Source organism: Aedes aegypti, chromosome 1, assembly GCF_002204515.2.
Source record: "Aedes aegypti strain LVP_AGWG chromosome 1, AaegL5.0 Primary Assembly, whole genome shotgun sequence".
In the NCBI taxonomy this organism is placed as follows: domain Eukaryota; kingdom Metazoa; phylum Arthropoda; class Insecta; order Diptera; family Culicidae; genus Aedes; species Aedes aegypti.
In genome coordinates, this window is record NC_035107.1 from 18,516,046 (window position 1) to 18,539,144 (window position 23,099).

The following is a 23,099-nucleotide window of genomic DNA, read 5'->3' on the forward strand; positions in this document are numbered from 1 at the left end:
CCCTTTCTGACGTATCTTGAGTACACTAAAATATTTTTATAGTTTAATCAAAGCAAACTATGTAGTTTTGATTTTTTTTATGTTGATACAAAGACACGTCAAAAAATAAGTACAGTCATCTCTCCCTTACTCGATATTGAAGGGACTATCGAGTTAGGGAGGTATCGAGTTACAGAACACAAAACCAATGCAACTGCGATCCAAGGGACCATCGAGTTAGCCATGAAAACCAACTTTTACGATGGTTCTCTAACTCGATATCGAGATACGGAATATCGAGTAAGGGAGAGTTAACTGTATTTCATTTCACATAATGATTTTTTTAAAGTTATTGCTGATTTTCTGTATTTAACACTATATTTTAGCCATTTTAGGTTTATGATAAGCGGTCATAGAACTGAGGATTGATTCCTGTTAGTTCTTTATATTCCTTAAACTGAACAGCGTGAATAAGTGTTAAGAACTGTACCGTAATCCGGGGGCAAATTGATCAGTGGGGCGAGTTTGATCAGGTCGGTATCATTAAACATTTCCTCCGAAGGATGCTGAAAACTTCGTTGGCACCACAGACATTCCATGTTTTCTAGTTTATGGATGTCTAATGATGATGTTGCACTATTTCATTTTTATTAGGCTCAGTTTTGCATAGAAATATTCACACTTTTTGAAGGTGTAAGCAATACCGTTGGAAATGTCGGTGTTAAACAATCTACTGGTGCTATGCGTACATATCAACATTGAGTATTTAAAATGTTGTGTAAGCTTAAGTATGAACTCCTTAACTCATTTTTGATATCATACAGCATAGCAAGGATAGTTTTTTGTTCATAAAACCGTTTATTCTAAAAATATGTGCTTATTTAAAGGGAAATTGCCTACATTTAGGCGTATTAGGAAGTTTAATTTTGCAATAATATGATCAAAAACTTGAGTTGAAAGAATTTTGACATCATTTTCAGATTCAGGAGACCTAAATTTAGTAGATACGGAAATTTTTAATTCTTAAACCTGCTTTGTTATATAGTGATCAATTTCGCCCCAGTGTGTCATTTTAATTTTTTAATATCAAAACTATTTTTATGATATGTTAAATATTATTTCATGAAAAGTCGATTACATAAACTGATAAAGATCAATGGAGTACTGATTTTGTAGAAATTTATTTGAGAATATTTGAATTCCTAATGGTAACACAACAAAATAAATGTAAGAAAGTGATCAATTTGCCCCTGGATTACGGTACGACAAATTTGATGCCCAAACAATTACTTCAAAGATCAAATACTACTGATTTTGTTTGAGCTTCTTCTGCAAGACAGACCTGGGGTGGCAGGTTAACGTATTTATGGATTTCAGGAAATACTCTCGCTAAATGAAACAGCCCAAATTGTGGTCGTTTGATGACCCTTTTTTATTTGAACGAAACTTCACCACAGCTCCACCTTAGGTCATGTTTTTCAGATTCAATACATGGTCTGTCTCCTGCAAATGATAAACCTGTGGTTTAAATCGACTTACTTCCCAGTTGAGGCTATGTAACAGCATATATGGAGCATGGATTGGTTCATGAACGACATAGACATTGTCCAAGAAATTTATACATCTTATACATTCACAATCTGCAGACAATTCATAATTTATAAGGAATATAAGTTTTTCATTCTTTCGTGAGATCCACGGCGTAAACCGATGAGATTCATGAGGTTTACGGGGGTTTGTCAAACATATAACGGCCGAGCCGGGTTTGGTTGTATTTACTCCTTGTACAAAATGCAGTTCTCTCAATACTCTTCTGTAGTTCTGTACCACTTTATCTTTATCCCTATCAAACGTGAGTATACCCCATTAGGCATAAAGACGTTAGGCATAAGGACGTTAGGCATAAGGATGTTAGGCATAATGGACGTTAGGCATAAAGACATTAGGCATAATGGATGTTAGGCATAATATATGTCAGGCATAATGGACGTTTGGCATAAAATAACTTGCGCGTGTGTCATTTGAAACTCGTCTTATAATGAAACATTTTCGGGCCCATTTACAAATTCAATTACGCTGATGGGGGTGGTTATCTGTCCTTAAGGTGTGACAGCTCATAAAAATGTGCGATGTTTATACAAAAAGCGTTACGAAAGGGTGGATTGATTGGCTGGTATTAAATGACTTTTTTCGGTGCTATGAAATGTGACCATGAACCGAATGACAGATATGGAGGAACATTGGTTGTCATTTCAAGTCTAAAATCCTGCTCAATCCATTTTTGTAAGTATCAATTTGAATATGCGATGTGCAATCAAAGTGTTATTTGTTTCTAAAGATGTTTATTTTAATGAGTATATGACATTTTTTGTTATATTTCTCTTACATAATTGAGTTAATTCTAAAGAAGGGAAATCTTCCATATAAATATTAATACTTATAGTGCAAATGAGTACCTTGAAGACAATAATCGAGAGGCAAGTCAAGAATTTATGTTATAATAGGTGACATAATCTTCAGCAATAATTTTCTGGTAGTATGACAACTATCTTCTTAGCGTTACATTGCTACTTCGAGTCTGCTCATCATTAGTGAGAACGGTTCCTTTGCTACTTATGTAAACAATTTTCGATGATTTTCAATCAATTTCCTCGAAATTCGTCAAGTTTGAAAAGTGAAATTCGATTAAATATTTATTTCAATTACAAAAGTCAAATTCAACATAACACAATATCCAGCATAAAACATGGCGTGCATTTAGGAGCAAAGTGATATTTCCAATGTTATTGCATAGAGCTCCTACAACTTATTTGATTACCCAGTGTTACTCATAATCAATCAACAGCAAGTCGAAACGACAATTTCGGATGGAAATATTTACATCTACAATTCCAAAAACTATTAGAAAAATAAAAATACAAATAACAACATATATTGGAAGAAGGTGCTTTCTCAAACAGTCTTTTCCTCCAACCATTTAATTAACCGTATAAGTATAAAGATAAGCCTATGATTCAAAGAAGGGAAAATGTATGGTGGAAATATTTAAAGCAATAATGACATTATTGTCTCGAAAGAACAGCTTATTTATAGAAGAAGGGAAATTTTCTGATTAAGACATTAGCAGCACTAACTCCAATAATTTTGTTGACATCAAAACTATAAAGAACAGCCTTCAATTTAAAGAAGGGATAATCTCTTATGAAAAATTTGCCAGTTATATGTGTAGAACCAAACTCAAAAATGAGCAACTGATCATGTACAGCGTCGTTCTTATTCTTGGCTTTCTCATTTGTGCACGATACATTATGCTTTATGGCCAAGAAAGTGAAGAAAACGAAAAGATCCTGGATCGACTAGGAACCGAACTAAGATACCTTCAGCATGGCTTTACTCTATGGTTAGAACTCACGCCACTCACGCTGAGGACCTGGGATCAAATCCCATCCCCGAGATAGTCACTTATGACGTGAAAGTCATAGTTTCGACTTCCTTCGGAAGGGAAGTAAATCCGTTGGTCCCGAGATGAACCAGCCCACGGCAAAAAATCTCGTTAATAAAGATAGGAAAAAAAAATATCAAAAAAGTCAGTACATTTTTCCAGTAAACCATTTATATTTTCATTTTGAAAATTATGCCTACCGTCCATTATGCCTAATGTCCATTATGCCAAACATCTATTATGCCAAACGTCCATTATGCCTATCGTATTTATGCCTATCGTACTTATGCCTAACGTCTTTATGCCTAACGTATTTATGCCTAACGTCGTGCACCCATCAAACGTGTCTAGACAAAACGCTATTCTCGTATCGATACCTAAAATAAAAAAAGGGATTAGTAAAAAAAGAGGTGGTTTTACAAAAAATACTCAGGTGCAAAACAGATCCAGTGAAAATTATTGACATTTCAATCAACAATTGAAAAGCATGGCTTACTAAGACTAAACTATAAACTTGGTAGGTAAGTAATGTCAAAGTCAAATCATCCCCCGCAGTTTTATAGCTGGCGTAAAAAGCTGGATAGACTGTAGTATGTAGTAGGTTCAGTGGTTCATTAGGACTTGAATCCCAGGACGGTTTAGATGACTTCCAATATCCAATCTCTTGTTCAAATTTGTGGACACGTATTTGAGAAGGTCTGTAAACCACCTAACGTAGACATTATGTGCTCGAAAATAATGTAATGTGAACCTGTGTAGAATATAGCCAAAATTTCTGAGTGTTATGGATGCCTTAGAATTACTCTAGGATAATTATTGATTTCTTAATCCACCAGCCCACCCTTGCTGCTGACAAATCACAGGTCTGTTCACTTTTTGTATGGAAAAATTTCATTTCCAAATGAAAAAAGAGTTCTGTAATGTTTACCCTACCTGACCCCAACATATTTTTGAACTGTCCATGAAGCTCCAAACATGTTTTGCCTATCTATTATGAAGCAATAACTAATAGGGAATTGTGGCTACGATGCACAGAGGTTCCCTCATAGGTCATAAATCCAAAAATTCGACTTCAACGAAATCGTGATAATTTTTCAATGATATTATGCCAAACACTTATAGAACAAGTTTCCATAATTGTTTTAGCTGAACTCTTGAATTTACGTTTTGATATGGGTCTCTCAAGTGAGATGAGTTAAGTGGAGATATAAATAATAAAAATCTAAACAAAACTTTTTAAGTACGCTATCAATGGCACTGATTTGTGATAAGGTTTTAATCCATCCCTACGAAAAATAAAATTGAAATTTGCATATTTTGTTTGCAAACTAAATCACTGATATACAGCTTAAATTCGAATAAGCTCGAAATTCTAGGAACATTCACTAAGCCGAAAAATATGTTTCCCCTTCAAATTCCTTCATGCATTCTTCTATGAAACTTACCTATGTAGTTTTATTTCATTTGCTCATAAATGCAGCTGCAATCATTTGCGACCAGATTGGTGGTAATTGCTTTTGTGTCGAATGTTTAGTTTACCAAAACATAACTTGATTAACAACAAATGGTAGCTGTCGAGTATCCTAGTTTGGATTTTTAATTTTATAATCATAGTAGGCTGCTCTACAATACACGTAGAACACCTTCATTGTACAGCTTCTGCGAATTTGTTCACTCTTCTAGTACATGTAAGCGAATAAAGCTGAAATCATGTTAAAATCACTCAAGTCAAACGAAGCTAAAGTCATTCATGAACATGTTCTGAACTGCTCAGAGTCAAATGCGTTTTCGAAAAAAAGGCGTGGGCTACTTTTTTGCACTTTTTTGCTCATATCTTTTACCTCAATAGATCAATTTTCAAAATGTTAACAGTATTGTGTAGTGGATTATTTGCACTTGCATCCACAAAGATTTGAGTACCGGTGGCCAATTCATATTCAAGACCAGAAATGTACTGTACACCAGTGATTCTTGATAAAATTTCAATATATTTCGAATGTATTTATATGAAAGTATATGAATACAACCATCATGAGTCGATGTTCCATTACTCGATATCGACTCATGGAACCATATTAGAATATAAATTTCATTATTACTATGATGGTTCCATCAAACGGCTTTCCATAACATTGCTGTTCCAAGACTCAATATTTCCATGAGTCGATGGTCCCTTCAATATCGACTCATGGAGAGTTGACTGTATGAAGTCATGCGAGCTCATGTTAGACATTAGGATGGTTCACAAAATCGTTTTTGCTCCACACCGCTTATTCGGTTCCAGATCGAATTCTGAGTGTTCTCCCAAGTTTTAGGCTAATTTGGATGAAAACTGAGACTGCAGAAGCCCTTTAAAATTTATATGGAAATCACTATGGGAAAAGCAAGCGATTCATTAAATCGGTCATAGTATTTGCCCACATGCTCTTGAGGGTTAGAGCAATGCTGATACTGTTAGATACATTCATCAGCTACAACTTTGCCGAAGACCGTTTTCAAATCAGACGCCTCAGTAGTAAGTTATAGATTTTACATTTTAGAATTCGAATGAGCGGTGTGGAGCAAAAAGGATTTTTTAACTACCTTAGGGAGACATATTTGAACTATTATTATCACTTGACCACTTGATGTATTCGGATACAGAAGATTGGATGTCTTAGTATGCGAACCCGGATAACTAACCCAAATCAAATGTTGATTTCCATACTGTTCCAAATAAAACCGCATTTATTCGACAATATATGGTCATTGGAAGCCTTTCCGGTCGTTTCATATACAGGTAACCAATTCAAGTTCAGTTTCAGAACAACGCCTTTGATTCCAAAAGATCGATTTTTATTATTAGAAAACATCCATTATTCGAAACATCATTTTTTTTTATTTGGCGAAACTTTACAGCAGAGGTGTATTTGTGTCATGTCATGTAAACTGATTTTTATTTTAATATATTTCTTTATAAGTATCATTCCAAAAATTACATTCATTTCTTATATCTAGGTGTTCTGTGTTAGACAACACTATGATCCTTATTTGCTAAAACAAATTTAAGATTTTAACATTTTGTTAACAACATATTGAATTTCATTTGCCGTAGCAGTTCAGTATTGTTAGAGGTGAGTTGATTTCACACTTGACTTAACTTAATCTAAATATTCTTCTTCTTCTTGGCGTTATGAGCACTTCCCCAGTTATTAACTGAGAGCTTTCTTTGCCAAATTGCCATTTTTGCATTCGTATATTGTGTGGCAGTTACGATGATATTTTATGCCCAGGGAAGTCAAGGAAATTTCCATAATGAAAAGATCCTGGAATTTTCTCGTTTTGTTGAAAAATTTGATTTTCTGCTACAAAGTAGAGAAATCCTTTGGAAATTGCCTACATTTAGGCGTTTTTGCGGTATTCTTGAAATTTAATTATTGATTATTTCCATAAATATTGTCTCGTTAAGAATTTGGCAAGCAAATTTCAATTCAAGAGGCCCACATTGAGTATGTAAAGCTAATTTCAAAACTAACAACAATCACATTGACAAGTGATCAATTTCACCCCGAAATGGGATTCCCCGATTTTTAATTTTGGAGCTGATTTTTGGCATTAACATCACATTTGTTAAAAAATTTCGGTGCATGAGCCAATAACGTTCACCGTCGTACTTGTTTTCCAGCATTTAGTTGTATGGCATTGATAAAATTTTAGAAAGCATACCAAGAAAACAGTGAAAAATGATCAATTTCACCCGAAATTACGGTACCGTAATCCGGGGTATCATTGATCAGCGGGGTAACATTGATCGGAATGACCCATCTCGTAAAAAGTTCGTATCGCCATTTATTGATGGAACCTTTTCAAATCATGAATGGTTCTTCTCTTTCTTATATTCATAAGCTAATGAAAGTGAAGATTATTGCGTAAATTGCGTTTACCTTAATCGTAAATTTATCAACTTTTCGAAACAATTAATTATTTCAATGGGTAAGGATGACACTACCGAACATTCATGTCTCACATAAGTTCTGCAAACGATATGAGCAATGAGAATGCGGTTCTTACTAAAAATGGCATCGCCGAAAACGATTCCGTTGTCAAAACTTTCATAAGTATGCTCAATTAGGCAACATTAACGAATTACTGTTACGAATATAGAATTCCCTTAGGAAATTGCCTACCTTTAGGCGTATGCCGTGGTTCGAGGTGTTTTAAATTTTGAAATAACTTTAAAATTAAATGACTTGTAAGCGTTTGGCCTTCATATTCGGCTTCGGGGGCCATGATTTAAGTAAGTAACGACATTTTCAATATTACCGAACATGGTTTACATAGGTGATCAATGTTACCCCATATCAGCTAAATCAAAAAATCGCCTAAAACATTTTTTAAATATGTTCAAAACTATCAAACAACAAAATACAGTATAAAGTCACAAGCTATTGGTGGCAGTACTTGTTTTAAAAATATAAAATTTGCAACATTTGCATTTTCAAACGAAACATTTGAGAAATATTCAAAAAAATGATCAATGTTACCCCGGATTACGGTAACGCATTAATCGTGCCAATAGATGATTGTAACGATTTTTCCCTGAGATTATTATTTTTTTTTATTCGACATTTGTTCCAAAGTTTCAACATTGAATATTCTATGTAACTCATTGGTAGGGTGGAAGCGTAAGTATCATTATCAATTTTTTTTTTCGAATTCTCTGCAGAGCTTTCTTCCTGGTATTACAACAGCTAGTCCATATTCAGAGGCGCGTCCACGTTCGAAATCATGGGTAGGACAAAAGTTAGCATTTTTTGTGCACAGTGAAGCTAAGATAAATTTTAACCCTGGAATGGAAATTGAAAGTAAGTTTATTTGGGGGCTCGAACCCAAAGCAGTGTAAGTGACATTTTGGTCGTTTTGAGTTGAGTTGATTTGAGGAAATTCTACTGTCTTGAAATGTTTTGCCGGTCACAAAATAATAACAAAAGTCCTAGAAGACTGGCTTGTTTTTTTGGCTTCCATACAAAGTTACATAATGAAAAATTGCTGAAAAACTTCAAAGTAGATTATCACAAAACTAGGTTTTTGTCACTGCCACTCCATTGCTTCTAAGCCCTCATTTTCATGCCAGCACTTACCACAAGACTAAGAAAGCTTTTCGTCAGGCTGCTAGCAACTGAGTGCTTTAAAATTAGGAAATTTAAGACCACTTGCCAAAAAGAGACCTGAAGGGAACCAGAAAGAGGTCGAAAAGAGACCAAATAGGAACCAAGAAAACAAATTGAAATCTAATAGGAGCTAGGAAATAAGAGTTTGAATCTTCATAGCATCAGAACAGACATTTCTCCAAGATCTAAAACTTTTTTTTTCTAGAATTGCATGTGGCATTGCGACAAGTATTAGTGTATGTGTTTTTTTCATTAATTTTTAAAAGAGTATACTTCAAGACTTCAACCTGAATTTCGGAACAAAAATAAAATGTCTTTAAAAATATTTCAGAAATCATCTGAATTCTTCTATTAATTCTCGGAGAAATTTTACAAGAAAGTCATAACTCCTCCAAGATTCAAGGTCAAAACGTCTTCTAAAATTCAATCAATAACATCTCCACATATTTCTAGGGATTTCCTTGAAAATTGTCTTTCAGCATTTATATAAAATTTAAACAAGGGATTTCTCAAAATATATTTTAAGAAATATCTCCAGAGATTTCTTCTTAGATTTCTACAGAAATTCATCCAATAATTATTTGATATTTTCTCAAGTGAGTCTTGAAACTTTTATTTTCAGGAATTCTTCCAAGAATGTCTTTAACAAAATGCCTAGGATTTTCTTCCGAAAAATAAATCCGTGAGGTATTTCTAAGAAAAAAATCCTAGAGTAATCTCTGATAAAACTTGAGTGAGTTTTGAAGTCGCCCTCAATAAACAATGATCTCTGAAATAACTCCTAGACTCTTAAAGACATTTTAGGAGATTTAGAAGATAATCGAAAAGAAAAAACAATCGAATCTCAATATAGTTTTCTGCAGGATTTTCTAAAGAAATATCTGGATCAACATGGGACAGAAATTCTATGGAAGTTTGTGGAATGATCGGAGGAATAATTGTAAAAATTGCTAAAGTATAAACTTGTGTGAAAATTTAAGTAAACTTTTGAAGATCGCATGGGAAAGAAAGAAAAAAAACATGTTTGTTCGAAGAACCGCTCAAGTAATTTTGGATTTCAGGGAGGAAACGTTGATGAACTCTCAAAGGAATCCACAGGAACAGGTAAAAGAGTTCGTGCTTGGTTCCTTAAAAAAGCCCTTAAGCTATTCTTTTTTCAACCACTCTGGAATAATCCTTTTTGGATTTACTCGGAGAAAATTCTGTAGAAATCTTCGGAATATCTCCTCTAGAGTAACAAGTGGAGAATTCGGATGAAGGATTAGTGAAACAAATTCTGGAGGAAAATCAAGGATAGATTTGGAAAAAATCCAAGTAGGGAGCCGGATCCTATTCTTGGCACTTTTGATTCACTTCGGCAGTGGGGTTTTTTGAAAGCTTCAGAGCTCATATTTGGCCACAATATGCGTCGTACTAAAGCGCTTCTTATTGCAAAGTTTCAGACAATTCGGCCGAGAAAAAACCCCCATGCCAAAGTGAATCATGGAAGTGCCCAAGTAGCTCTGCACCCTAATACCTAAGGAAATTACTGGAAGTACCTACTATCCTTGACGTTCTCAAGGATTTCCTGGAGCAAATTTTGGAGAAATTCTTGTTAGCATCCTTGAAAAATCGTAGAAAAAATTTCTAGGATAAATGGTAGAGGAATCTCTAGACAAATTTCTGAAGAGAACTCTGTGGGAGATGCTGAAAGAATGCTAAATAAAATCACTATGATAATTCTTGATAAACTTGAATTGCCTGTTGAACCCGTTATAGTCTATGAAAGTTTCTTTGGAGCCTGTACAATGTTGCATCAGGATTCAATGTGTTGGGACAGGAAAAAGTTCTTTTAGCAGCGTTTATTTCGCGCAGCTCAAAGCTGGAAAAGATATTATTTATTATCGAATTCAATATGTGAAAATGTCGCAATTCATACATTTGGTTTTTCCCTACCGGCTCAGAGCCCTACCGTTTGATGCTTACAGTGCGTGTTGCTATTGTCGCTATTGCCGTCTGCAAGACGACAACAATTTAGCAAATTAAGGATGCTTAACATTATGGTAATCATACTTAGCCGAACTCAAGGATCACACAGATTATTATTTAGATTAATATCCAAGATTTGGGTATTTGTGCTATCTGTTGGTAAGAGTGGTAAATTTTACTCATCGAACTCAAAAGAGAAAACGTAATTCTTCCGATCCTTACCGAACACTTTGATCTAGGAACTTTAGAAAATCAATTAGTCAATCAATGAAGGGTTTCGCACTAAAGAAATAACTTTTAGAAGTAATTATATCGCGATTATCATCAACTAATCATCATGGGAATCGAACAATTATAACGCACGTAATACCAGCTTCGTTTTGAAGACAATAGTCATTGTCTCAATCCTCATGGCCCTCTCGTCCGTTAGGATTCTGCATTTCGCCATCGTCCGTGCTGCCAGAACATCCCCCGCCCCGTGAATCAAGGGGAGGGTCTACCGTAGATTCACCCAACTCCATTACTGCCAACTTAACCACAGGCCGCTTTAACTTACCAGATGCCGTACATACGATCGCTTGCCGCACTCTACCGTCCTTACCGCGAATGACTTCGTCTATGATGCCCCTAATCCACGACCTCCTTTTGCCTTCCGTTATGTAAACGAGATCGCCGACCTTCAGGGATTTCGCCTCGTTTAGCCACTTCGACCTTTTGTTGATTGTAGGAAAGTACTCTTTCGACCATCGCTCCCATGCGACGTCCGCTAGCTGTAGTGAACGCGCAAAACTGCTTCGAAGGGCCTGTCCTAGGTCCTCTGGTGGTTCCAGCGGTTCATGTGCTCCGGATGAGCTGTTCAAGAGGAAATGGTTAGGCGTTAAAGCCTCAGGATTGTCCGGCTCTTGCGGCATATAAGTAAGTGGTCGAGAATTGATCAACCCTTCAGTTTCGACCAGCGTAGTCCACAATATTTCGTCGGTGAGTTTTCGGCCGTCTTCCAATGCGGCCATGGCTTCCTTAACGCTCCGCACCATTCTTTCCCACACTCCGCCCATATGGGGTGTGGAGGGGGGATTGAACGACCATTTCGTCCGCGCATCAGTAAAAGTACCTGCACACTCCAGGTCGATTCACTCCACCTGCTTCTGCAGTTCTCGACTGGCACCGACGAAATTGGTGCCATTGTCAGAAAATATCTCCACCGGTGACCCACGCCGACGGGTGAATCTACGAATTGCCATAATGCAAGAATCGCTCGACAGGTCATAGGCAACCTCTAAGTGGACTGCCCGAACAACCATGCACGTAAACACCACGACATATCTCTTTTCCTTTCGCCGACCTACGGAGACCTCCAGCGGACCCATGTAGTCTATTCCAACGTAGCTGAAAGGTCGGACATTGGACACCAATCGTTGTTCCGGTAAAGGAGCCATTCGAGGAGGATGAGGCTTGCATTTGTTCACCTTGCAGGTCAAGCAGTTCCGGGAAATTTTCTCCACCACCGACCGTAGATGTGGGATCTAGAATCGCTGGCGAATTTCGTTAACAACGGTTTCTTTGTTCGCATGACCATATCGATGATGATAGTGTTCCAATAGCCGTTGAGTGATCGGGCTGTCCTTAGGAAGAATGATTGGAAATCTTGCATCGAAACTGGCGTACGCAGCATCAGCGGTTCTTCCTTCCATTCTGACTACTCCATATTCGTCGGCAAAGGGAGAAAATCTGTATAACGGACTGTCTTTCTCCACGGGTGTCCATTTGTCAATCGGCTGATCACGGTTGTTCATCAGGGTTCGGACTTCGTCTGGATAGTATTCTCCTTGAACCATCCGCCAAAAAAAACGTTCAGCTTGTTGGAATTCTTCCTGCTTCAGTGGAACAACTTGCGCCGCTACCGTCCGTTTTAGTAGCTTCTCTTGATTTCTAGTTACGGGAATAGTCTCTATTGGGCGTCCCGCGATTCGCAATCGGCAGTTGCTGATAAACCGGTACAGGCATGCGACGGTTCGTAATAGAACAGTCCACTTGGAGATTCTGGAAGCATCAATCATTCTTATGGGCACCGAAATATGAGCAAGCAAATATCTCGACCGTAGTTCTTCTTGCGTGTTGGCCTTTACGCGTTGCTGTGGCCATAGATCCTCTGGATGGTACAGGAACGCGGGACCTTTAAACCAGCTACCGTTCGAAACAGGCTCTGTGTCGTCCACCCATTTTGTCAGGCAGTCGGCTATGTTTTCCTTAGTTGGAACCCATCGCCAGTTCTCCGTTTGGGTCAGCGACAGGATCTCCCCGATACGATGAGCAACAAACTGCTTGTACTTCCTGTGATCCGAACGTATCCACGAAAGAACGGTCGAAGAATCCGACCACAGATACACTTTGCGGGGCTTTAACGAATGGTTCGTCATAACGGTGTTCAGCAGTTTCGCTCCTAGCACGGCTGCCTCTAGCTCCAGTCGGGGTATCGACAAGTGTTGTAGAGGGGCTACTCTGCTCTTGGCCATGATCAACGTGCAGCGCACTCGTTCGTAGTCGTCCGTTATGCGAAAGTACACCGCGCAGCCATAACTGACCTCGCTGGCGTCAGTGAACACATGACACTGCAACGACTTATAGCAGCGTGGATCTTCATCACCGAAGTAGCATCGTGGAATGCTAAGGTCTTTAATACCAGGCAGCAATTTCACCCAGCGCTTCCAGTTCTCGTGCTCATCGTCCTTCATTTGTTCGTCCCACTGTATTCCACTTCTCCATAGATCCTGGATCAGGGTCCTTCCATGGATGAGATATGGCGCCAGCAAACCCAAAGGATCGAATAGGCTCATTATGATCTTCAGAGCCATGCGTTTCGTTGGTCGCTTTCCTCCGGACACGTAGGGAAGCAGCTGCTCTCCTAGTTCCGTAGAAAACGGCAGAGTGTCCGATGCTGGATGCCACAACATTCCTAAAACTCTTTCTCATCGCTCTTCCATACTTGATTGCAGGATTCGCGGTTCCACGACGGTACTTTCCCCAAGCTTCTCTAGCACCTCTGCGCTGTTACTGACCCAGTTCCTCATTTCGAAGCCTCCGTGAGCGTGGATGGTTCGCACTTGTACGGCTAGCTCTGCAGCTTCTTCGGGAGTGTAGGCGCTGTCGTAGTAGTCATCCATATATGTTTTATCTTTAATCGCCGCCGCCGCTTGAGGAAACTCTTTCGCCCACTTGTCGGCATTCACTCGCAGCACATGCTGCGCAACGCATGGCGAGCATGTGGCACCAAACATTGCTACGTCAGCGATGTAGACTTCCGGTGGCTGTTGGGAATTGGAGCGAAACAGGAAGCACTGGAAATACTTGTCCGACGTTCGCATACGCAGCTGCAAAAACATTTCTCGGATATCGCCTCCGAATCCGACGCGCTTCTCGCGAAATTTGCAGATCACGGACGGAAGCGATACCAACAGGTCTGGGCCCTTCAGCAATTGGGAGTTGAGAGAAATGCCATTGACCTGCGCCCTTGCGTCCCACACCAGCCTCTTCTTCTGCTTCTTCGGGTGAGTTACCAGGCCTAGCGGTAAGTACCAAACCTGTCTTCGACTGATCTCTATAATTTCTTCCTCGGTGGCCTTATGTATATAGCCCTTCTGTACGAAGTCGTTGATCTGCTGATTCACTGCATCGCGCAAACTCGGATCTTTCGCTAGTTGAGCTTCGAAACTTTTCAGTCGCTTCATTGCCATCGGGAGACTATTCGGTAGTTCGACGTCATCGGCTTTCCAAAGTAGAGCAGTTTCATATTTTCCGTTCACGAACTTCGTAGTGCACTCTAAGATTTCGCGAGCTCGCGCGTCGGATTCGGAGGCGATATCCGAGAAATGTTTTTGCAGCTGCGTATGCGAACGTCGGACAAGTATTCTCAAAGATTTGTGCTTAAGATGCCGAAGGACGATGCCCATGATTGCGGCGCCTGCAACCGACCGAATTCCGCCGACGTCGGAATGGTGTCCTGCGATGGGTGCAAAGTGTTGTACCACTACACGTGTGCTAAGGTGTCACCAGGGGTTCTAAAACGGTCTTGGAGATGCAGCACTTGCCAAACCGAACCGCCTGCCGAACCAACCGGTACTAAGAAAAGGGGAGTTAGGAAGCAGTCGGCTAGCTTGACTGTCCTCGGTGCAGCATCGAGCGAGATCCCGAAGTCAAGTGCCGCCAGCCAGAAGGATTTGGAGAAATCGAAAGCATCCCAGCAGTCGAAAACCTCCGAGAAATCGATTACCGTCGTTGTTCCTATTCCCGGCACGAGCGGCTTAATCACTCCGAAAAAGAATCCAGAAGTCCCAACTGTAGCGACCCACGGGGAGAAGAAATCCACCAAATCCAGCACTTCTACCGCCAAAGCTCGAGCGCAATTGGCATTGCAGCGATTAGAAGAGGAGCGACTATTGGAGGAGCAGAAGTTGATGGATGAACGGGCACGAGTAGAAGAGGAACGGATCCGTCTTGAAAAGGAGAAGCAGCTCAAGGAGCAAGAACACGCGATAAAGGCCAAGGAACTAGCGATGCGAGAGAAGTATCTGCGAGACAAGTTCGAACTGAAGGAGCAAATTGCCGACGAGGAGAGCAGCAGCAATTCCAGTCCCATTAGTAGTCGGACTAGAACGAAGGCCTGGCTGCAGGACCAGCAGAAGTTGAAACCGATTCAAGACGACAATAGTGTAACGCACAAATCGGAGTACAATCTGCAGAATATTGAGGCAGGATCGAATCGACTTCAACCGCCATCCGTGGTAAGATCTTATCGACCTCGACCACAATCCGTAGTCGGACCGAATCAGCTACAGCCAGCTGACTTGGAGAACGATCACCAAGTGGAAGATTTGAGATTTAATGCACCTCTCGGTTTCCCGATCCAGCGTCGAGATTTTGGGAACGAGATGCAACCCGTCGCCCCGAAAGGAGTTCTTAACCTCCCAGGGAACCGTGAAGGCTGCGAAAACCGGATGCAACCCGAGGATTATCTTCCCGGTGCCGCCCAAAATGAAGCCGGATTCAATGCTGGCATGCAGCCAGCGCTTGGTGGATGCTTAGAAGGACCGATGAATGAAATACGACCAGGATTGTACGGGGCGGGGCCGAACGCCAACCAGATAGCGGCTAGGCAAATCTGGCCGAAGAAGCTGCCCACGTTCTCTGGCGACCCGGAAGAATGGCCAATATTCGTCCACAGTTTCGAGACGGCCAACATTGCGTGTGGCTTCACGGACGTGGAAAATATCATCCGGCTGCGGGAGTGCTTGCGTGGGGCAGCGAGAGACGCCGTCGTCACGAAGCTGATGTTTCCTCAGAATGTGAGGACGATAATGGATACCCTACGCCGGTTGTTCGGTAGACCAGAACTACTGGTGAAGAATTTACTTAACAAGGTACACCGGGCGGAGGCACCGAAAATGGAACGATTGGATTCGTTGATTAGTTTCGGTTTGACGGTGCAACAGTTGTGCGATCATTTGGAGGCCGCTAACCTTCGATCTCATTTGTCGAATCCTACGCTGCTTGGCGAGTTAGTGGAGAAGTTGCCAGCATCCATCAAGCTCGAGTGGGCGAGATTTAAGCGAGCTCACGCCGATCCATCGCTTAGGCACTTTGGGATGTTCATGGAAGAGCTGGTGAACGACGCCAGCGAAGTAACGATGCCAATACAGCAGAAGTCGGCAGTTTCAAGAGCCGATAGGGACAAACTGAAGGAAAAGGGACACGTGTACGCCCATGAGGAGGTCGCCGATTCTCAGTGCCGCAGCAAAGAGAAACAGCCTTGTCCAATATGCAGCAAGCTAGACCATCGCGTACGGAACTGTGAACAATTCCAGAAAATGAGCCTGGACGCTCGTCTGAAAGTCGTTGAACGATGGAAACTGTGTGAGGTTTGTTTGTTCGACCACGGCCAATGGAGGTGCCGATCGAGATTTCGGTGTAACGTTGGGAACTGTCGAGATCGTCACCACCCGCTTCTTCATCGTCCGAAGCAAGAGCAACGTCTATCACAATCTCAAGCGTCAGAGTGCCATACGCATCAGCGGCCGCAGCGGTCGGTCCTGTTTAGGATCATTCCGGTTACATTGTTCAACGAGAATCGTAAATGTGAGACTTTCGCCTTCTTGGACGAAGGGTCTTCATTGACACTCGTAGAGGCTGGCTTGGCGCGGCAGCTTGGAGTGAACGGTGTCGCTGAACCCCTAGAGCTGCTAAAAGAACTTTTTCCTGTCCCAACACAATGCAAGCAGAGTAAGAGAGACTTCAGAGACCATTTTGGTTAAAATAGATACTCTAGATACTTTTTAGAGACTTGCATAAAAATAGAGACCAATTGTATAAAAAGAAATCTACTACCAGTCCTGTCTTTATGATCATTCATTACTAAGAGTTACTTCCACAAATTTCTACGGCAATTCTTAATCAATCAAGAACTTATTTTCCTATTCGTTGAAGAAGTTTCTTGAAGCAATTAATTCCCAGAATTTTCATTAAAATTCTCACGCGTCATAACTTTTGAGGGTCATTTACAAACATGTCATACTATACTAGGCATGAGAATACAATGAAAACCTTTATCATGTTTCCATCCTTCATAAGAATAAGTATGACGTTGACCGAGTTCCTGCTGATCTAGCATTTTTGTTTTGTAGAATCGTGGGTAGGACAATCCTTTGACTGTCCTACCCAGGTGTTTTCGTGGGTAGTACATGTCCTACCTGTCCTACCCACTTCCCGCGCCACTGTCCATATTGATACAGCATACAACATGGCTGGCCTGAAAATTTGTTTGAATATCAAAAGCTTGTTCTTAAGACAAAGTTGTGATTTTCTATTAATAAGGGAATAGAGACATTTACATATTTGTTTCATTTGGCTTGAATGCCCTCAATGTGATTTTTGAAAGTTAAATTCTTATCTAGCATGAGCCATAGATACTTAACTTCATCATACCAATTTATTGAAACCCCTCTCAACGTGACAACATGTCTACTTGAAGGATTCAAATAAAGAGCTTTTGGCTTATGTGGGAATATTATTAGTTAAGTTTTGGAAGCATTAGGAGAAATCTTCCATTTCTGCAAGTATGAAGAAAAAATATCCAAACTTTTTTTTCAATCTACTACAGATGACACGCAGGCTTCGTCATATGGCGGAGAGGACTGTGTCATCCGCAAACAAAGATGTTTGACATCCTTGAGGTAACTCAGGTAAGTCAGATGTGAAAATATTGTATAATATTGGTCAATAAAGACTGCCTTGAGCAACACCAGCTTTTACAGGAAGTCTTTCAGACCTGGAGTTCTGATAATTAGCCTGAAATGTACGATTTGACAGATAACTATGAATTATTCTAACAATGTATGTTGGAAAATTAAAGTTTTTTTAATTTTACAATCAAGCTTTTACGCCAAACACTGTCGAAAGTTTTTTCTATGTCTAGAAGAGCAAGACCAGAAGAATAGCCTTCAGATTCCGCAGATTGCGAATAAGCGTTTTGCTAGAAAACAAAAAAATAAAAATAAGCATAAAAATGGTCTGATTTTAAACCTAACTGAATTGCCCAATTTTGGACCCTGTTTTGAAAAATAAGTTCAAAATTTGATGTGGGACGGAGAATTTGTGATTTTTTTAAAGTGAATAGGTTCAATATTCATAGGTCTGTTGTGTTTGCTAAATAAATTAGAAAAAAGACATCTTTAAATTTCATATTTATTTGTTGACAGACTCATACTCGAAACTCACTCAATGAGCTCTCCCGCGAGAGCAAACTTATTAGAGATCCGCTTCAAAAATCTCATGTTTGAGTTTTTCGTGCAAAATAACTCGATCACACTTAAGCCGCCAAAAAAGATTCAGTCATAGAGCTCGTCAAAAACTCGTGAATACCGAATGTAGTTGTTTACGTTAGCATAAGCATAAGCATTGATGACCGTACAATTCGTAGTTGCTACTCTGTGTTAGACCAGAAAAATCGAAGTTGCACAAAGAATCAAGAGATGTAGCTTGGGAGTAGCTTTCCATCTTCAGTGTACACTTCCGAGAACTCCAAACATCAAAACGGCGCCGGCCACGTCTTTAGGTCATCGGGGAAGGGAAGAAATGTTACTGTGACATCGATTGTTACTAGAGACCTAGAACACCTCTGCATCTCCGTGGTTGTCTTGGGAAGAAGTTTTGTTAGTGGGGAGGGATCATGCAGCTGATCAGGATTTACCTTGGTAAGTGATGCGATTCATGCAATTTCAGTTCAAAAAATCACCTATTAGTAATTTAAAGCACAGATAACAGACGTTTAAGGCCGATTGTCAAACTGTGTAAGACCATTAACAGTAATTTTAAATGGCAATACAGCTAGCAACATCGTTGTGGCGCTGTAATCGCTAAGTTGCCATGACGATGTCAGTGGCAAATATACACGGTCTGTCGTCACTTTCAGCGTCCAACCATTCAAAGTTATTGAGGTATTGAGGTAAGGCAGTACTTCCCAAACTGTGCGCCGCGCAGCCCTGGTGCGCCGTGGCACTTCTCCGGGGGCGCCGCAAGTTGTTGAATAATGATTTTGAAAATCAGCCCATGAATTTTGAAAACTCTTACAAATTCTCTGATCACTATTGATTTGGTAAGAATATGAACCTAAAACAGTAAATTATGTGAAGGTTTGCCTAATGAAACCGTTTTTTTTAATAATATCGTTTGACGACATTATAAAGGTATCAGAAGATAATTTTTCTTTTGATTCTTTCAGACTTTATTAATGTGAACACAGAATGGTTCTACGTCTTTATTCATTTTACTTTTAAAGTTTTGAGAATGTTTCAATAACAAACTTTTTTTTTTCAAATCTAGCACAATTGATGCTTTTCTTCAGAAGAAAGTCATCGTTGAAGTTCTTTGAACTTTCCGATATATTTGAAATCTATTTTTTTTTGTTTTCAATTAAATTTATGAATTTAAGTTTTCTCTTTTTCACTTTTTCATGTTTTATTTCTCGCATCGCCTCGCGTTGTATGAGCATCAATAATTGTTAAAAAAAATAATATTTCTCAAAATAATTTATAATTTATTTATGAAATGTGCTAGATAATTTTAAGAAAAAATTCCAATTGTTCATAATAACAGAAAAAAATTACGTTCTGTGAAAGTCAAGTTTTGTAGTGGTGTATTCATTTTTGCAAATATAAGCCTCACAAGTTCATATATTATTCGCCACACTGCATATTTTTGTGTAAGTATGGTTACGAATGGAAACTTTATTTTGAAAATAAAACTTATTTGTGATATCAAAAATTCTTTGAATCCATAGAGTTGTATTTTACAAAGAAAGCTAGCATTGTACAGTCACCCCAAAGTTATGGATAGTACACAGATATTAATCAAAGTTGAAAAATTAAGAATATCTCATCAAATATAATTGAAATTTCGCAGAAAACATTTTACCTACGTAAGGCATAAATCTATACAACATAGCAAACAGTTGTAATACTCGAAATCATTTAAATAAAATGTCAACCAAATTCATAAAAGCGTTGATTCATAACTGTAGGGCATTGAAAACCATACCACAGTTATGGATCAAAGATAAGCCGATTCCGAAAGAAACGCCAAAAACGTATGCTTTCACTAACGCACCATTATACCACACCACCTCGCAGATAATTTGCTGTATCGTGTTTTGATCTATAATATGAGTCGATTTTATCCATAATAGGGATCGCCCTCTCGCATTGATCTTCTTCTGTGGGATGGACATCGTTTTAAATTTCTACAGAAATCGTAAAAAAACCGCGAGTTTTGAAGTATATTTACGAAAACAACTATATTCTGCAGTGCCAGAGAGTTAACTTTATTTTGTATAGCGTCACCATGATTTTAAACAATTTTTTATCCTACAAAATGACCCTTAGGTCATCCATAACTGTGGGGTGCCTGTATTTAATTTTTCGTTCCTATTTATACTACTCTTCAAGTTATTGTCGTGTTTTGTCCATATTGAAAACATTGTGCTTGTTGGAATAAATCATAGAAAAATACTAAAAAGTATGCATAAGACAGCTACCTTCAGTTTTTGTTCCAGTGCGCCGCATCATACTTAGAAAATAGCTAAGGGCGCCACTAACTTTAAAAGTTTGGGAACCTCTGAGGTAAGGTATGATAATAATAAGGTAAAAGGAAAGGTATGGGTTTTTTTTTTTCTATTCATTTATTTGACAGGCTCAAGCGCACTAGGCATAACGGAGCCGAATATTCCGAACAATTTAATTACAAATCAATTAAATTCTATAACCTTGCCTGTACAATTCCTCTATACGTTGCGTTTCCTCCTCGATGTATTGCTGACGAAGAACAGGGTCATCAACATGTGAAAATGAGCCACGTCGCATCCCAGCTCTTGCAGTAGCGGAAGGGACAGTAGAAAGAGTTTCGTTGCTATCACTTTCGCTGGAGACGGAGATAGGCGGTGCGACGCGTTTCGATGCGTTGTCAGTGATTGTTGTGTCCGACTCGATAGACCTTTGTCGTTTCGGCTCTTGCTTACTGGTGATTTGCTTTTTCGATTTATTTTTACCAACGGTCTCCGGCTTGGATAGGGCTGGCCATTGTTTTTCAACAAGTGTAGATGAATGTTGGCAATCATTTGATGCATTAGGTTGCTGGTTTGCTGTTGTGTGATTTGGGTTTGATGTGGATTTTGCAGCTTCAGAGCACCGTAGTTTTGCATGTTCTTTGCTGCCGCAGTTTTTACAGGTTTTAACCTGCGAGAAATAAGACACGTATGTCATTTCTTCGGAGATGGTGATATATGACGGGATGGGTTTGGTCAGCTTCATGCGTAATACACGTATCCCGTTGCTGAGGCCCGGAAAATAACTTCTCCAAACGATTCTACCCCATTACCCCGAATCCCATTACCCCGAATGCCATTAACCTGAACGCCATTACCCCGAATTCCAAAACCCCGAACGTCCCATCACCCCGAATGACATTACCCCGAATTCCAATATCGCGGAGAAATGTCATCAATATCATCATGTCATGATAATTGTAAATTCGGGGAAATTGCATTCGGGGTGATGGAATTCGGGGCAATGGTACATTCGGGGTAATGGAATTCGGGGTGATGGCAATCGGGGAAATGGCATTCGGGGTAATGGGGTAGAATCCTCCAAACGTCGTTCCGTAGAGAAATAACTTCGCCATATTGCTGCATATGGCTGATGATAACATGACTTTCGATCTCCTCTGGGAGATCATGTAGCCGAACATCCACAGCACTGCTGTCGATGTAGATCGGCAGTGGAAATGCGAGCCGCTTCCCCTCGCAATGCATATAATGCTTCATATGGTGGTTAGCAGCAATTCTTGTTGCTGCTTCTTCGCAATGCATAGTTAGAAACACGGCGTTTCTAACGTTGTGAGTTTGGACACTCTTCACTAGTGTCATGTCCAGTTTCAGTTCACAATCCAGAAACTGTTTAATATCAGCGATGCTAGGTCGCTTTGGGAGGACTGATGTGTCCAGCACAATACAATTTCTTCTTGTCACTGGCATGATTGCAAAACGAAATAGAGCACAAAAGAATCAAACGCGTGTTGTCTGGTAGAGAGACGGATAGCAACTGTATGGGGTTTTTAATGTTAATGTACAAGGGTTTATGTCGACATTTACAGTGACCTACTGTTCATATTTTGTTAAATCAATTCATTTTTTTTTCTCTTTACTATTTTCAGCCCTAGGCTGATTGATCTCTTGTCAATTCATTTAAGTAATATTCCCACAATTGTCATGATAAAAATATGTATCATAATATATTGTATATTTGAAATAAAAACATAAAGCGAGCTCACCAAATTCGTCATCCATCCTCGACTGAGCAGCTGTAAGCTACTTTATTCAGCATACTCATTTCACAAAAGCAAAATATCGCTCTGGCGATTGCACTCGATTGCACTCAGGAACATTTTTCAAAAACAGCACCAGTCGTTTCACCACCAAAAATCAGATTTGCGGGGACGATAAAAACGCGACAGATCAATTTCCCAAATGTTGTTGTTTACGTTAGAAAGGAAAACTATAATTCTACCATACTAACAAGAAATCATTGATTTGTGTGAGTAAACTATGGAAATACGAGACAATGAGTCATACTGATAAGCCAATATATCCATCACTTTTTGATTGCTGAGTTGCGTGATTTACAACTCACGCATGAACAATCTCAATCGTGAGTTATGATAATTTGAGTTTCTCATAACACTTAAAGTTTGAATCGAACTTTCCTTGGACTTTAAAGGAACAACAAGGTTTGGCTTTATCACTTTTGATTTATCTGTAGATTCGTTAACTCCTTAACTCATAGCCATGAAGCTCAATGAGATTTAAAACATGTTCCTGAAAACAGCGCCCATGACGATGTTAAGGTGAATCATGTATTACGTATAGGAAATTAGGCTACGATGGAGGACGGGGTGTCAATAATCCGCCAAAAAATGGTGCGTCAATTATGGACGTTCCCTTATCAATTTAAATCAATTTT

The 23,099-nt window shown here is 39.5% G+C and overlaps 1 protein-coding gene across 2 annotated transcripts in view; it reads right to left on the reverse strand.

Annotated features, from left to right (window-relative positions):
• The window catches only part of LOC5576694 (echinoderm microtubule-associated protein-like CG42247), a 198,551-nt gene that overhangs the window by 36,472 nt on the left and 138,980 nt on the right, over nt 1-23,099 (reverse strand). The window lies entirely within an intron of this gene.